A 12154-nucleotide genomic window follows, 5' to 3' on the forward strand; every position below is an offset into this window, starting at 1 on the left:
TGATTTCAGAACTGCTAATTAGGACCAACTGAATACCTAACAAGCTTAGAAATGGAAAACATTTTTGCTATCATTTTATGTAGAAAGTTTATGGTGTCAATTTTATCTAAATGAAATTCAGCAACATTTAACAAAAATGTTTTAGGTGCCTACTATGTGACAGGCATTGGCGAAACTACAGTGAACAAAACAAGACAGAAAAAAAAAATCCCTGTCTTCCTGGAGCTTAGAATCCAAAAAGGGAGACAGATAATAAACAAGATAAATGAGTTAAATAGATTAGATACTGACATAGATGAAGTCTACGGAGAAAAGATATTGTGGGGAGGAACAAGCATTGGGGGTGGGGACACCGGGCTGAAATTTTAGATAGGAAGTCCTGGGACGGCCTCAATGAGAAGGTAACTTTTGAGTAAAGACCTTGCTGTGGTTTGAATGTACGTGTCCCTCCAAAATTCATATATTAGAACTTAAACCCCAAGGTGATGGTATTGAGAGATGGGCTCTTTAGAAGGTAATTAAGTCATGAGGACAGACCCCTTATGAATGGGATTAGTGACCTTATAAAAGGGCAAGAAGAAACTAGCTAGTCCCTTTTTGCCCTTCTGCTTGTCTGCAATGTGAGGACACAGCATTTGTCCCCTCTGGAAACGCAGTAGCAATGTGCCATCTTGGAAGAAGAGATAGACAGCCCTCGCCAGACAATGAACATACTGGCCTCTTGATCATGGATTTCCCAGCCTCCAGAACTGTGTGAAATAAATTTCTGTTTTTTGTAAATTACCCAGTCTGTGGTATTCTGTAGTAGCAGCATGAACAGACTCAGATAAACCTGCAGCTATATGACTGTCTATGGGAAGACCGTTCCAGGAAGAAGAAATAGGAAAAACAGTGCCCCAGAAATAAAAGCCCTGTGGCTTGTTCCAGGAGCAGAGAAGAGGCCACTTTGGTTAGAGAGACTGAGCAAGGGGAATAGCAGCAAATGAGGTCAGAAAGGTATTAGATGGCAGATGGTATAGGACCTGTAGGTCATTGCAATGCTTTTGACATTGCTATGAGTAAGAAGAAAAGTCCTTGGATGTTTTAAACACCGGCATGATTGAGGAGTGACTGAAGTAGGAAAAAGTCAGAGAGAATGGTTAGGAAGCTCTTGCAATAATCCCAGCCAGAGATGATGGAGGCTTGAACTTGAACACGGCAGAAGGGATAATGAGACCTGGTCATATTCTGAAGAAGTTTGGGAAAAAAAGGTAATAGGATTTGCTGAGGTACCAGATGTGGCCTGTGAGAAAATAATCAAGAATCAGGATGACACCAAGGTTTTTGTCCTGAGCAACTGGAAGAATAAAGTTGATTTTTTTCTTCATGTTAGAAAAAATGCAGAATAAAATGGTTTTGAGGAAAACATTGTGAGTTTGGATTTAGACATCAATTTTATAAGATGGACAATTTAGGACACTCAATTTCTTAATGAAACAAGTAACACACCTATAATAGAATGAATCTTTCAAGTGCGATTGCCTGCTCTCTTGTTTTGCCCAAACTGGCTACCAAAATCATTGTTGCAATAGTTTGAGAGGTTCCACTTAATCTAAAAATATTATAATACCTCTAAAGGTCATAGACATTACAACTATATATTAAGGCATCAATAAAAATGTAAGAGTTATTCAACCTATACTTTGTGATAAGAACTACCTTCTCCTACAGTGAAATATGCTTTTAACAGTTGTATATTAAATACACAAATGATATATAATAAGGTTTAAGTGTAAACTCTCAATTTCTCTCAACTCTCCAAATAGACAAAAACCAAAACATAAAACATAAACAAAACAGTCTTTCATCAGTTCTACCTGAGAAACGTGTTCCTCTTCTAGGTCAGGCTAACTCTCTCTCTCTCTCTCTCTCTTTTTTTTTTTTTTTTTTTTTTATCGTATCTGAACTCTGCAGTTCCTCTTTTGAGTGTCCAGAGCTGTTTTTCCTCCTGTCCCTCACCTCATGTCTTCTTTTTATAAAAATTTTTATTTAGGTTTGGTGGTACACGTGAAGGTTTGTTACATCGATAAACACATGTCACTGGGGTTTGTTGTACATATTACTACATCACCCCGGTATTAAGCTCGGTACCCAATAGTTATCTTTTCTGCTCCTCTCCTTCTTCCCACTCTCCACCCTCAAATGGACCCCACTATGTGTTGTTTCCTTCTTTGTGTTCATAAGTTCTTATCATTTAGCTCCCATTTATAAGTGAGAACATGTGGTATTCGGTTTTCTGTTCCTGTGTTAGTTTGGTGAGGATAATGGCCTCCAGCTCCAGCCATGTTCCCACAAAGGACATGCTCTCTTTGTTTTTTATGACTGTATAATATTCCATGGTGTATACGTACCACATTTTCTTTATCCAGTCTGTCACTGATAAGCATTTAAGTTGATTCCATGTCTTTCCCATTGTGAACAGTGCTGCAATGAACATCCATGTGCATACGTCTTTATGGTAGAATGTGTTACATTCCTCTGGGTATATACCCAGTAACGGGATTGCTGGATCAAATGGTAGTTCTGTTTTTACAGAACTGCTTTTAAGAACATTTTCCAGGACTAGGTTTGAGCTATTGGGTGGGGCCACTATTGATTTACAACTGTTCAAGCATAGATCTTAGAATATTTGAATATTGTCATTGACAGTGGAAACATTGAACTCTAGTAGCTTTGGAAGCAAATACACTTGAGTTCAAATCCTGACTCTACCACTTGTTTACTGTGGCAACTTGATTAAACAACTAATTTGAACTTTTCTGTGCCTCAGTTTCTCCAACTGAAAATAAGGAGCACAGAGAATCCATGACCAGAATTTCAGCAAAGTCCAAAAAAAAAAAAAAAAAAAAAAAAAGAGGATTTAGGTGATATAGAAAGGAGCTAACAAGGAAATGGAAGTCAAGGAAAGTAGGCAACAAAGAGTGTTCAGCCAGTTATGAGACAGAATGGAAATACAGAGCTTTCTAAATGGAAGACAAGTGAAATCCACAAAAACGCTCAGTTTCAACTTTGGATATGCTATTAAAGTAATAAATAATTCAGGAATTTCTATAATAATGTGTATATAATGCAGTTTTTTAAGCTGTTACACTGTTTCATAACATTAACTTTATATTTTGAATGATCCAGTTAAAGAGCAAGCACTTGATATGTGCCTTAGGAAATGTTCAGTTTTTTATTGCTATAATTTTATAAATAATTTCAGATATTCCTCAAATGTGTCTTTCTTAGTTTCAAATGAATTTCAGTGTGCATTAAAAAGATTTCCCTTTCGTTTGAGTGATGGAAAATTAATTATAATCTAGAAAAACCTGTGTTCTAGGATAAGAAAATGTATACAGTTTTAAGAGAAAAGAATTGGCTTAGCCACTAGTCCTACCAAGGGGTGAACTGGCAGTAGCTAAATATACTGCTCTCAAAGCTAAAATGAATTCAAAGCTAAATTAAAAAAATTCAACTTGAGTTTTAAATTTAGAACCTACAATTGACAAAAGCAAAAAAAAAAAAAAAAAAAAAAAAAAAAAGAGAGAGAGAGAGAGCCTATTCTGGCTAGAATGTTGCAGAGAAGAAATTCTGGGGAAAAAAAATTAGTAGAATGATCCTTTGCCTAAGTTCTGTGGAGTTGAGATTTTACTTCTACCCTCTTAAAACTTGCCCTCTGTGTTGAAATTGAACTTCAAAAAACTCAATATAAGTTTTCTAAAGGTTATTGTATAATAAAGAGTTTTGCCGTGACATTTCTAAGGAACCAATAACTAAAGTTAAAACCAGGAGTCTGTAAAAAAAATATGTATCTTCACACCATCTCTATTTAACTGGAAAACAAAACAAAATAAAACAAACAAACAAACAAACAAAAACAGGAAACAACTGAGAAGGGAAAGAAATGGACACTTGAACTTTATTCTGGTTCCTGGTTCCTGGTTCAAAAATGGACACCTCCACCAGTGATGTACCTAGCCTGACTTTGCTGGCTCAGACTGACACAAAGAGTTGCTCCTCAAAGAGAATCTGGATGGAAGTACTCCATGGAACATGTTTCGTCCTGTTGTACGTTTTTCATTTCTTACCCCTCACTTGAGTGTGAACAATCTCATAAAATGTTAGCTAACTAGAAACCTATACTATTAGTTCCAGCTATTGGACTCTCACCCAGGAATAAGGCTTTTTGTTTTGTTTTGTTTTGTTTTGTTTCATTTTCTCATCTATTTCTAGGCCCCATCTTCTCTGTACTTGTGCTCTGGGATTAATTGCTTTGATATACATTTTTTCAAACTTAGTTTTGTAGGAAGTCCTTTTTTCCCTGCTATCACAGTCCTCAATTTATTCTTGACTCTATTAAGGTAACACATTTCTCTGTCATCATTTTAGACGGACTTACACAATATACTTTTCCATATGTTTTAACTAAAATAACTCTCTGTTTTACATATACAATATACTTTTCCATATGTTCTAACTTGCCAAAATAACTCTTTATCTTCTAATTTATATACATTTCAAATAAACAGTATTTCCCCATCCTGCATCAGTGGGCAAGTCTTTGAAGCGTTGTGAATAGAACAGAGGGGTCCATGTTGAGAAATCTCCTCTTTACCATACAGATGCTTAGAATGGTCAAGGCTTTAGGCATTTCATAGAAGTATTTACTTCCCACTGATCTCCAAAATAGAGTCCAAAATGAGTGTGCTGGGAGCCTTGCCCTGTTTTTAGCAGAAGGAATGTTTTCATTTTAAACACACTCATTCATGAGTATCAACAATCATCCTAAGCTCAAAAAGGTCACCTTTTCTAAAGCATCACTTACAACCAACTTTCTCCTTTACCCTCAAATTAATTTTATTTTTAGTTATTATTTTTTCTCTCAGCATTTGGGAATTTCAACAGAAGCCATAAAAATTTCAGCCAGATGCAGAATCATGGAGGGTCACAGCAGAGCATGAAGCTAGCTGTGTTCATTCCTCTAGGCTTTTTGTTTACCCATTCCTCTATTACAAGCAAAGAGAAGATATGTCAATATAATTTGCTTTTATTTTTATATTAGAAAGATGTCTTATTCCACCTTAAAATGTAACTCAGAGGATGTAGTTAAAATATAATTATAATGATGCCAGCCCTTTCCTTCAGGACATGGTGACATTGCTGGAAGTGGCTGCAAAACTTTGTTGTGTGACCTCAAGAGGAAAATATCTCTTACTCTCATAATAGGCTTTTTCAGAGGTTGCTGTTTTGTTTTTCAAGACCAAGAATCTTCTCCTCAGGATACAGAACATGAGGACTTTTACCAGCTAGCTATTCATTGTATTGAACTTGTATTAATATTTTCTTACCGAATGAGGGTGTATATAGTCTTCTCAGTTTATTTTTAACTTCATGCTTATCTGCATTGTGTTATCATTTTTATTTTCTCTCCTTTTTCATGAATTCCTTAATTCTCACCAACGCAGATTTTCTCTATGCTTGTCAGTTCCTGTTCCAATTATCTGCTGCTATTAACATATCACCTTCAAACTTTTAGTAGTTTGAAATACAAATTCCCTGTTTTCTCTCAAGTTTCTGTGTGTTAACTTGGCTCAGCTGCATGATTCTCACTTGGGATTTCTCAAATGGCATAGTCAGAGATGGGGTGCAAGAGTCATCCCAAAACTTGACTGAGCTGCACGTCCGATATGCCACAGTGCTTCTCCACAGGACCTCTCGCTCCTGCAGAATAGGCTGGACTTCTTATACGGTAGCTCAGGATTTAAAATACTCCATCAGAAATGGGATCTAATAAAACTAAAGAGCTTCTGCACAGCAAAAGAATCTATCATCCGAGTGAGAAGACGACCTACAGAATGGGAGAAAAGTTTTGCAATCTATCCATCTGACAAAGGTCTAATATCCAGAGTCTACAAGAAACTTAAACAAATTTCCAAAAAAAAAAAAAAAAAAAAAAAAAACCCCAAAACAGCCTCATTAAAAAGTGGGGAAAGGACATGATTAGACATCTCAGAAAAGAAGACATGCATATGGCCAGCAACATATGAGAAAAAGCTCAAAATCCCCACTGATCATTACAGAAATGCAAATCAAAACCACAATTAGATACCATCTCACATGTCACAATGGCTAATATTAACAAGTCAAAAAAGAAAAACAAAAACATATGTTGATGAGGCTGGAGATAAAAAGAAGGCTTTTACGCTGTTGGTGGGAGTATAAATTAGTGTAACTATTGTGGAAGACAGTGTGGCAATTCCTCAAAGATCTAGAGGCAGAAATACCACTTGACTCAGCAATTCGATTACTGGGTATATACCCAATGGAATATAGCAGATCACACGGTCAAGAGATTGAAACCATCCTGGCCAACATGGTGAAACCCTGTCTCTAGCAAGAAAAAAAAAAATTAGCTTCATGTGGTGGGACTCCCAAGTAGTCCCAGCTACTTGGGAGACTAAGGCAGGAGAATCACTTGAACCTGGGAGGTGGAGGTTGTAGTGAGTGGAGATTGTGGCACTGCACTCCAGCCTTGGTGACAGAGCAAGACTCTGTTTAAAAAAGAAAAGGAAAAAATGAATACAAAGCATTCTATTATAAAGAAACATGCCCACATGCACATGTGTGTTTATTACAGCACTATTCACAACAGCAAAAACATGAAATCTACCTAAATGACCATCAGTGATATACTGGATAGAGAAACTGTGGTACATATAGACCATGGAATACTATGCAGCCATAAAAAAGAACAAGATCATGTCCTTTGCAGGGACATGGATGGAGCCGGAAGCCATTATCCCCAGCAAACCAATGCAGGAACAGAAAACCAAATACTGCATGTTCTCACTTATAAGTGAGAGTTGAATATTAATGAGAACACATGGACACAGGGAGGGGAAAAACACACACTGGGGCCTGTTGGAAGTGGGGACTAGGGGAGGGAAAGTATCAGGAATAACAGCTAATGTATGCTGGATTTGATTCCTAGGCAATGGGGTGATATGTACAGTAAACCACCATGACACACATTTACCTATGTTAACAAACCCGCACATCCTGTACATGTACCATGGAACTTAAAAGTTGAAGAAAAAAAAAAAGTCAGGTAAAAATTCATTAACTGGATTTGTTGGTCTACGAATAAAAGTTTCCACGCAAATTGAAAGCAGAGATTGACAGGCTAGTTTTGTGGGCTAAGCCTGGGACTGCTGCACAGTTACTCTCTACTTGTTAGTTAAAGCTGTCAGATTGAAGTGGGTGCAGAAATAGCCCTCACACCTTGATGGAGAAGTGGCAACCTCACATTGCAGAATAGCTTGAGGAATGAGAGATAATGTTTCAGTCGTTTCTGGATAATACAGTGTGCCTAAGACATGCCCTGGGTGCAATTCAGGTACTGGGCATTCACTGACAGTTATTCTCATAATGTTTGGTGTATTGGATTTGATCATAGCCCATTTTATGTAGCAGGAGTAATGGTTGTGTTGTTGATTTTACAGAACTAACCTACAGTTACAACCAAGATCAAGCTTCCCCTCAGCTGGCTAAGTGGTGAGACATACCTGATCATTCTTGTTACAGAATTTTAAAAGACAGTATAGTGAAAAAGTTACCTTTAAATATTATTTATCAAAGATAATACTTCTTGCTGTGCCTAGGTCCAGGAACTGTCAGAAACATCTTATCAAATAGCTGCCGAAGGTGGATTGCTTGAGCCAGAGATGGAGACTAGCCTGGGCAGCATGGCAAAACCTCGTCTACTAAAAAATATAAAAATTACCCTGGCGTGGTGGCGCACACCTGTAGTCCCAGCTCTTGGGGCCGCTGAGGCAGGAGGATCACCTCAGCCTGAGAGATCGAGCCTGCAGTGAGCTGTGATTGCAACACTGCACTCCAACCTGGGTGACAGAGCAAGACCCTGTCTCAAAAAATAAAAATAAAAAATAAATATGTAGCTGCAGAAAGGAGAAAATCCACAGGTTGCTGTATCAAACATCAGAAATTTTCCTGAGTTTTTGAACAGAGTTTGAAGCAAAGGACAAAGCTTCAAATTGAAAAAAAAACACACACACACACACACACACACACACACACACACAAAGAAAAGAGAAAAAGATATAGTTTATCTCTTAAGTGATTAATGACAACAACATTTTAAAAATGATCATAGTTTATACAATCATCTAAAAAGGGATCAGTGAACTATGGCCTGTGGGCCAAATCTGACTCATCACCTGTTTTGGCAGATAAAGTTTTATTGGAACACAATCATGTTCATTTGTTTACAAATTGTCTATGGTTGCTTTCACTACAGTGTTAGAGTTGAGTAATTGTGACAAAAACTGTATGGCGTACAAAGTCAAGAATACTTTCTACCTGGTCTTTCAAAAAAGAAGTTTGCTGACTTTTGCTTTTTAGTGAAAGTTTGCTGAGCCCTTACTAAAATATTGAGGGTGGAATTTGTATTTTAAAAAGAGGTAAGATGAATTCTGTACATATTAATGGTGGTCTGATCTTCCTGGGCCCTGGGAGCCAAGGAATACAAGGGAAAAACCTCCTGAGAAAGACCAGGATATAACAGAGTGTAATTTGCATGAGAACCTTTATTCTTCAACCAACAAATCAAGTTAATGAGTTTCTAACCCACTAAGTATTTTAAAGACCTAGGGCAGAAAATGTTTGCTCCACTGTACATGGATAAACAAAATGTCCAAGTCATTGCGTCATGGTTTACTTTCAATTGATGTTGATTCTTTTTTTAAACTGAGACTCATGTTTCTTTACTTTAGATTTTCCTTTTCAAAAGAAAAGGAGAAAAGTGTGTATGCTTTTCTGCCTTTCTTACACTTCCACTATTTGTTCTCCTCATCATTCAAAGAGATTTACTTTGCCTGGAGAAGGATTGGAGTTTTTGACAAAAAGGATCCAAATGAAAAGAAAGTCAACATTTGTTTTCTTACTGCTGAAATAGACTCTTGAAACCCACATCAGAAACAATCATGTTGAAAGTTAAAGCTTTAGTTTTGAGAAAGTATTGTTTGTTTTACCTTTTTGGTTAAAGAAAGCACGGTAGAAAATTAACATGGCCAACTATGAAGGATGCAGGGTATAGAATTTATGTCACAATAATAAACTAAAAAGGAGAGGGATATTTAGTTACCTTCACAGATTAAAGATGGGTCCCCTCTGCTATCCTGTCTGCTACCAGCTGCAGAGGATATTGATTGAGTCATGTGTTGAAGGAGGTAAGAAGGACTTAAAATGAGAGGTCAAGATATGGGGTGATCCTGGGAAAAGGGCAGAGTCATCTTTGAGAAACAGTTACACTGTGGTGACACTGATACATACAGACCATCCACCCACACAGTGGGTGAGCAGCCATTGAGCACACCACTGACTGGCGAGGGCCCGCATGTGTGCCATGAATCATCTTGTAGGAGTCACCCTCTTTGATGCATTAAAACCTTTTTTTAGCCAATCCACACTCTTGTGTGGCCAGCCTCCTTCTGAACCATCCAGGATACTCAATTCTTCCCAAACTTTGAGATCTGAAAGAAGTATTCAGGGGAACTGCTGTGCTGCAACTTCCTGACAACCTTGCACAACTCCATACCGACCACGTCTTTACGGATTACATATGGGACCAGAATTGACTGCCGCACAACCTGAGTCTTGGCAAAGTATCCTGTGATTCCTCCTGGAGCAAGAAAGGATAAGCAAGCTGGTAAAGAGATGCCATGGGCAGTTCCCACCCACCCCCCTATCTTGTGGGAGATGACCACAAGGACATTTCTCATTCGTCTCTTTAGTTTCAGTTGATCACAGGACTTTTGACCTTGCTCCCTCAGGGTTCAACTGCAGACTTCTTTGTGAGTTTATCTATTTGGCTAAGGGTTAGAGCTGACTCCTCAGTAGCAGAACGACCACCTGTGCCATCTGTCATCTGGCCTCTTTGTTCAGTGTCATTCTATGGAATTAGGGATGCAGGGAGCTGACACCATGCAGGTGGTTCTTATGCATTTTGTGTAAGTAATAAACTGTCTGACTGTATTTGACTTCATGGTCTCCCTACTGGCTGAATCTATGGAAGTATGGTGTGTGAACCTAGCAGTTGCATTCAGGAGCTTCGGAGCCCTGTTACCAACCACACTGCTGCTCGGGGACCACTTAATTGCTTGACAGGTTGTGAGTGGGAAAGTCCTGGGAGTCTGCACTTGGATAGAAGTGGAGATTACAAAACCCACCCCAATTATCCAAGGTGCTCAAAACCAAATGGGTTATCCTGGAAAGCATGATGAGTCAGGTGATTGGGCTTCCCACTAGCTTAAAAATGTGAAATAATACACCAACCAAAAGACTCTGAGACTAAGTGCTGAGTGATGAGTGGAAGTTTTACTGCTAAAAAGGAAATCCATTTCAACCAAGAGAGGATAGACTTTGGGAGGTAAGACTTGGCGGGAAAGTTGGGTGAGACATTTTTTTAAAGCCAAGACTCACAGTCTTTGTCCCACATTGGAGAAAGACAGTGCTGGGTGTTGGTTTGGCAAGCACTGTGTGGGCTAGTTGGTTAGGCATCGGGTAAGGGCTGTGTTGACCAATTGTGGTTGCTTTAGTAAGTGGTCTTGTGCTGCATATACGAGGTGTGCACGCTGGGATTATGGTGCCCAGCTGCTGTCTGTGTGAATGAGGGCTCCTCTGCAGCTTTATGGTGCTCAGAGGTCTTTTATTTCTCTTCTTGGGCCATCCTTACAGGACTATGAAATCTGGTTGCCCCCGCTTCTCTTTGTATGGAGCGCCGTTGCAGGCAGCCATATCCATCATCCCTCACAGCAGCCGCAGCAAGACCAGCCCAAGAAGAATCTGAGCTCAGACATACCTAGCGCCACCCCCACCTGATGGTCCTTCCCTATCCACCCTGGTAGTGGAAGACAAAGGGCATATAATCTTGGGAGTTCTAGGGCCCTGCCCACCACCAGTCCCTCTCCACACTACTACAGCTGATGCTTTCTGGAAAGTTCCACCTGCTGGCCGGAGGCCAACCAGCACAAAAAATAGAGCATTAAACCACCAAAGCTAAGGACCCCCACAGAGTCCATTGCACTCTTCCACCTCCACTGGAACGGGCACTGGTACCCATGGCTGAGACCCATATATGATTCACATCACAGGACTCAGTGCAGACACCCCACAGTACCAGTTCAGAGCCTAGTAGACAGCTAGACCCGGAAGAGAGACAACAATCACTGCAGTTTGGCTCACAGGAAACCATATCCATAGGAAAAGGGGGAGGGTACTACATCAAGGGAATACTTTGTGGGACAAAAGAATCTGAACAACAGTCTTCAACCCTAGACTTTCCCTCTGACAGAGCCTACCCAAATGAGAAGGAATCAGAAAACCAACACTGGTAATATGACAAGACAAGGCTCTTCAACACTCCCCACCCCCGCGCCATCAAAAATCATACTAGTTCATCAGCAATGGATCCAAACCGAGAAGAAATACCTGATTTACCTGAAAACGAATTCAGGAGGTTAGTTAAGCTAATTGTGTGTGTGTGTGTGTGTGTTGGGGGTGGGGGGCAGGGGGGCGAGGAGGACCAGAGAAAGGTGAAACCTAATGCAAGGAAATCCAAAAAATGATAGAAGAAGTGAAGGGATAAATATTCAAGGAAATAGATAGTTTAAAGAAAAAACAATAAAAAATTCAGGAAACTTTGAACACATTTCTAGAAATGTGAAGTGCTCTGGAAAGTCTCAGCAGTAGAATTGAACAAGTAGAAGAAAGAAATTCAGAGCTCAAATACAAGGTCTTTGAATTAACCCAGTCCAACAAAGACAAAGAAAAAAGAATAAGAAAATACAAACAAAGACTCTAAGAAGTCTGGGATTATGTTAAATGACCAAACCTAAGAATAATTGGTGTTCCTGAGGAAGAAGAGAATTCTAAAAGCTTGGAAAACATAACTGGGGGAATAATCCAGGAAAACTTTCCCAGTCTTGCTAGTTACCTAGACTGCAAATACAAGAAGCACAAAGAATACCTGGGAAATTCATTGCAAAAAAATCTTCACCTAGGCCCATTGTCATCAGGTTATCCAAAGTTAAGATGAAGGAAAGAATGTTAAGAG

The sequence above is a fragment of the Macaca nemestrina genome, chromosome 3 (genome assembly GCF_043159975.1).
Source record: "Macaca nemestrina isolate mMacNem1 chromosome 3, mMacNem.hap1, whole genome shotgun sequence".
In the NCBI taxonomy this organism is placed as follows: Eukaryota; Metazoa; Chordata; class Mammalia; order Primates; family Cercopithecidae; genus Macaca; species Macaca nemestrina.